Here is a 6,000-nt window from a genome sequence, read left to right as displayed (position 1 = left end):
AAGGGTACCAGGTCAGACCTGGAAGGCAAAGGCTAGGCCACGCTGCCTCTATGATGGAAGTCAAAGTCTGTGGGACAGACACTGGAATGAGAAGGGTACCAGGTCAGACCTGGAAGGCAAAGGCTAGGCGGCCAAAACCTGAACGAGAAGCGTTTGGAGCCATGCCTGGAAGGCATGGGCTGGGGGTCCAGGTCTGAAAGACAAAGGTTGGGGGGATGAAACTGGAACTAGAAGAGTTCGGCGCAGGGTCAGAAAGGGAAAGGCTGTGGGTGTAAAACTGGAATGAGAAGGGTTCGGGGCCAGCCTGGAAGGGAAAGCGTGGGGGACCGGTCCTGGAACAAGAGGGATTCGGGGCCAAGCCTGGAAGGCAAAGGCTGGGTGGCCTAAACTGGAAGGAGAAGTGTTCATGGCCAGGCCTGGAATGTGAAGGCTGAGGGGCTGAAACTGGAAAAAGATGTGTTTGGGAACAGGCCTGCCAGGGAAAGGCTAGGGGCCCCAAACTGGATTGAGAAGGGTTCGGGACCAAGCCTGGGAGGCAAAGGCTGGGTGGCCAATTCTGGAAGGCAAAAGCTGGGGGGCCAGGCCTGGAATGAGACGGGTTCGGGGCCAGGCCTGAAAGGCAAAGGGTGGTGTGGGGGGGCAATACTGGAATGAGAAGGGTTCATGGCCGTGCCTGGAAGGCAATGGCTGGGGGTCCAGACTTGGAAGGCAAAGGTTCGGTGGACAAAACTGGAGCTAGAAGGTTTTAGGAGCAGGCCTAGAAAGCAAAGTGTAGTGGAGCAAAACTGGAATGAGAAGGGTTTGGGGCCAGGCTGGAAAGCAATTGCTGGGGGGCCAGGCTTGGAAGACAAACCCTGGGGTGCCAAAACTGGTACGAGAAAGGTTTGGCGTCCGGTCTGGAATGCAAAGGCTGGGTTGGGGGGGGGGGAGTGGAACAAGAAAGGTTCGGGGCCAGGCCTGGAAGGCAAAGGTTGGGGGAGGCCAGGCCTGGAATGAGAAGGGTTCAGGGCCAGGCCTGGAAGGCAAAGTCTGGGGTCTAGGATCAGGCCTCGAACAAAAATCGTTAGTGGCCAGGCCTGCATGCAAAGGCTGGGGTCCAAAACCGGAATGAGAATGGTTTGGGGCCAGGCCTGGAAATCAAATGCTCGGGGACCAAAACTGGAACAAGAAGGGTTCTAGACCAGAGCTGGAAGGAAAAATCTGGGAGGCCAAACCTGGTAAGAGAAGGGTCTTGGGCAAGATCTGGAAGGCAAAGGCTGGGTTGGGGGGGGGGGTCAGACCTGGAATAAGAAGGGTTCGGGGTTATGCCTGGGAGGCATAAGCTGGGGGGTCAATCCTAGAACGAGAAGGGTTCTGGGGCAGGGCTGGAAGGTAAAGGTTGGTGACGGGAAAAACTGGAACGAGAAGGTTTCAGGCCAGACCTGGAAGGCAAAAGCTCGGGGGCCAAACCTGGAAAGAGAAGGGTTCAGGGCCACGACTGGAAGCAAAGCATGGGGGGCCATAACTGGAACAAGAAGGGTTTGGGGTCAGACATGGAAGGCAAAGACTTGGGGGCTAGGCCTGGATCAAGAAGGGTTCAGGGCCAGTCGTGGAAGCGTAAACCTTGGGGGGAACTCAAATGGAGCGAAAAGGGTTTGGGGCCGAACATGGAAGGCAAAGGCTGGGGGGCCAGGCCTGAAAGGCTAAGGCTAGGAAGCCAGGCCAGGAACAAGAAGGGTTCAGGGCCAGGCCTGGAAGAGGAAGCCTGGGGGGCCTAAGCTGGAATGAAAAGGGTTTGGGACCAGACCTGGAAGACAAAGGCTGGGGTTACAGGCTTGGAAGGAAAAGCCTGAGGGGCCAAAACTGGAATGAGAAAGATTTGGGGCCAGGCCTAGAAAACAAAGTCTCAGGGGCGAAAATTGGAAGGAGAAAGATTCGGCGCCAGGCCTGGAATGCAATGGTCTTGGGGGTCAGGCCTGAAATGAGAAACGTTCAGGGCCAGGCCTGGAATGCAAAGCCTTGGGGGCCAAAACTGGAAAGAGAAGGGTATGGTTCCAGGCATGGAAGGCAAAGGCTGGTGGACCAAAAGTGGAAGACAAGGTTTTGGGACCAGGCCTGGAAAGCAAAGTGTAGTGGAGCAAAACTGGAATGAGAAGGGTTAGGGGCCAGACCTGGAAAGCGGTGGCTGGGGAGCCAGGCTTGGAAGACAAAACCTGGGGCGCCAAAACTGGTACGAGAAAGGTTCGGCGCCAGGTCCGGAATGCAAAGGCTGGGGTGGGTGGCGGGGGGGAACTGGAACAAGAAAGGTTCGGGGTCAGGCCTGGAAGGCAAAGGGGGGGGGGCAGGCCTGGAAAGGGAAGGTTTCAGGGCCCGATCTGGAAGAAAAAGGCTTGGGGGGCAAAGCAGGAACTCGAAGCATTAGGGATCAGGCCAGGAAGGCAAAGACTGGGGGGCCTAAACAGGAATGAGAAGGTTTCTAGGGTAGTCCTGGAAGGTAAATGTTGGGGAACCAAAACTGGAAGAAGAGTAAAGAGCCAGGCCAGTTATGCAAAAGCTGGGGGGCCAAACCTGAAACAAGTTGGGTTTGGAAACGGGCCTGGAAGAAAAAGACTGAGGTGCCATATCTGTAACGCGAAAGCTTCGAGGAAAGCCTGGAAGACAAAGGCTGGGGGACAAAACCGGAAATAACAGGGTTTGGGGCCAGGCCTGGAAGGCAAAGGCTGGGGGCCAAAACTGGAAAGAGAAAGGTTCAGGCCAGGCCTAGAAGGCAAAGCCTGGGAGGCCAAAATTGGAACGAGAATGGTTCGAGGACATGCCTGCAAGCCAAAGGCAAAGGCAAAGGCAAAGGGAGGCCCAAGCTGGAATAAGAAGGGTTCGGGCCAGGCATGGAAGGCAAAGGCTGGGGGACAAAACTGGAAGGAGAAGGGTTTGTGGCCAGGCCTGGACAGGAAAGGCTGCGGGGCCAAAACTGGGAAGAGAAACCTTTGGGGTCAGGTTTGGAAGGCAAAGACTAGGGGAGTCAGACCTGAAACAAAAAGAGTTCTTGGCAAGGTTTCGAAGACAAAGGCTGGGGAACCAGGCCTGGAAGTCAGAGGCTGGCGGGTCAAAACTGGAAAGAGAAAGGTTCTGGGTCAGACCTGCAATTAAAGGCTGGGGGCCAAAAGTGGAGTGAGAAGGATTCGGGGTCAGGCCGGGAAGGCAAATGCTGGGGGGCAAAACTGGAAGGAGAAGGGTTTGCGACCCTGCATGGAAGGGAAAGACTGTGGGGCCCAAACTGGAAAGATAAAGCTTTGGGGCCAGGTGTGGAAGGCAAAGGCTGGGGGTCTAGGCCTGTAACTCGAAGGCTGGGAGGCCAAAACTGGAAAGAGAAGGGTTTTGAGTCAGGCTTGGAATGCAAAGCCTGGGCCTGGGAGGGGCGGGGGTGTGTGGCAAAAATGGAAAGAGAAGGCTTCATGGCAATGGTTTGGGAACAGGCCAGGAAGAAAAAGGCTGAGGTGCCGAATATGTAACGAGACAGATTCGAGGCCAGGCCTGGAAGGCAAAGGCTGGGAGGCCAGGCCTGAAAGGCTAAGGCTAAGGGGCCAGGCCTGGAACAAGAAGGTTTCAGGGCCAGGCCTGGAAGGATAAACCTGAGGGGCCTAAACTGGAGCAAGAAGGGTTTGGGGCCAGGCATGGAAGGCAAAGGCTGGGGACCCAGGCCTGGAAAAAGACAGGTTCAGGGCCAGGCCTGGAAGAGTAAGCCTGGGGGTCCTAAGCTGGAATGAGAAGGGTTTGGGACCAGACCTCAAAGGCATAGGAATGGGGACCAGACCTGAAAGGCTAAGGCTAGGAGGCCAGGCCTGGAACAAGAAAGCTTCAGGGACAGGTCTGGAAGAGTAAGCCTGGGGAGCCTAAGCTGGAATGAGAAGGATTTAAGACCAGACCTGGATGGCAAAGGCTTGGGTTCCAGGCTGGGAAGGCAAAGCCTGGGGCCCACACCTGGAATGAGAAGGGTTTGGGGCCAGGCCTGGAATGCAAAGGCTGGGGGGCCAGAACTGGAAAGAGAAGGGTACAGTTCCAGGCATGGAAGGCAAAAGCTGGTGGACCAAAAGTGGAACGAGAAGGGTTTGGGACCTGGCCTCGAAAGCAAAGTCTAGTGGAGCAAAACTGGAATGCGAAGGGTTCGGGGGCAGTCCTGGAAAGCAGTGGCTGGGAGGCCAGGCTTGGAAGACAAACCCTGGGGCTCCAAAACTGCTACGAGAAAGGTTCGGCGCCAGGTTCGGAATGCGAAGGCTGGGGTTGGGGGTGGGGGGAAACTGGAACAAGAATAGTTCGGGGCCAGGCCTGGAAGGCAAAGGCTTGGGGAACAAAATAGGAACTCGAAGCATTAAGGATAAGGCCAGGAAGGCAAAGACTGGGGGGCCAAAACAGGAATGAGAAGGGACCTGGGGCAGTCCTGCAAGGGAAATGTTGGGGAACCAAAACTGGAAGGAGAATGGTAAGGATCCAGGCCCGTTATGCCAAGGCTGGGGGTCCAAACCAGGACCTAGATGGGTTTGAGAACAGGCCTGGAATATAAAGGCTGAGGTGCCGAATCTGTAACGAGAAAGAGTCGAGGCCAGACCTGGAAGGCAAAGGCTGGAAGGCCAAACCTGGAAAGGAAAAGTTTCAGTTTCAGGCCTGGAAGGCAAAGCCTGGGGGGCCAGCCCCGAAAGGCTACGGCTAGGGAGCCTGGCCTGGAACAAGAAGGGTTCGGGGCCAGGCCTGGGGGGTAAACCTGGGGGGCCTAAACTGGAGCAAGAACGGTTTGGGGCCAAGCATGGAAGGTAAAGGCTTGGGTCCCAGGCCTGAAAGGCTAAGGCTATGAGGCCAGGCCTGGAAAAAGAAGGGTTCATGGCTAGGCCTGGAAGAGTAAGCCAGGGAAGCCTAAACTGGAACGAGAAGGGTTTGGGGCCAGACCTGGAAGGCAAAGGCTGTGGGGGCCAGGCCTGGAACAATAACAGTTCAGGGCCAGTCCTGGAAGGGTAAACGTGGGGGACCTAAACTATAGTGAAAAGGGTTTGGGGCTAGGTATGGAAGGCAAAAGCTGGAGGGCAAAATTGAAACGGGAAGGGTTTGGGCCCAAGCATGGAATGAAAAGGCTAGGGGGCCAAAGCTGGAGCGAGAACGGTTCGGAGCCATCCCTGGAAGGCAAAGCCGTACTGCCCAAAACTGGAACGTAAAGGGTTTGGGGCCAGGCTTTGAAGACAATTGCTGGGGGACCAGGCCTGGTATCCAAAGGCTAGGGGGCCAAAACTGGAACTAGAAGTGATCTGGGGCAGACCTGGAAGGCAAAGGCTGTTTGACCAAAACTAGAACGAGAAGGGTTCGGGGTCAGGCCTTGAAGGCAAAGGCTGGGGGGGGTCAGAACTGTCAGGCAAAGGCTGTGGAGGCTAAACAGGAATGAAAAGTGTTCGGGGCCATGCCGGGAATGCATAGTCTGGGGGACCTAAACTGGAACGAGAAGGGATCTTGGGCAGGCCAGAAAGGCAAAGGATGGGGGGCCAAAACTGGAAAGAGAAGGGTCCAGGGATAGGCTTGGAAAGCAAAGGTTGGGGAGCCGGGCCTGGAAGGTAAAGCCTGCGGGGCAAAAACCGGTTCAAATAGGGCTCGGGGCCAAACCTGCAAGGCAACAGCTGGGGGGCAAGAATGGAAAGGGAAGGGTTCAGAGCCTGTTCTAGAAGGCAAATGTTGGGGGCCCAAACCTGGAACAAGAACGGTTCGGGGCCAGCCCTGCCAGGCAAGGGCTGGGAGGCCCAAACTGGAATGAAGAGAGTTCGGAGCCCGGCCTGCAAGACAAAAGCTGGGGGGCCAAAACTGGAGCGAAAACTGTTCGGGGCCAGGCAAAAATCGGGGGGTGGTAAAATGTGGTAGAGAAGGTAACTGGGACAGGGATAATGATAATAATAATATTGGCATTTGTTAAATGCTTACTATGTGCCAAGCACTGTTCTAAGCGCTGGGGCAGATAATCAGGTTGTCCCAAGTAGGGCTCACAGTCTT

This window comes from Ornithorhynchus anatinus, unplaced genomic scaffold (genome assembly GCF_004115215.2).
Source record: "Ornithorhynchus anatinus isolate Pmale09 unplaced genomic scaffold, mOrnAna1.pri.v4 scaffold_82_arrow_ctg1, whole genome shotgun sequence".
Lineage (NCBI taxonomy): Eukaryota > Metazoa > Chordata > Mammalia > Monotremata > Ornithorhynchidae > Ornithorhynchus > Ornithorhynchus anatinus.
The sequence above is the reverse complement of the archived record's forward strand: the minus strand, read 5'-3'. Positions refer to the sequence as shown.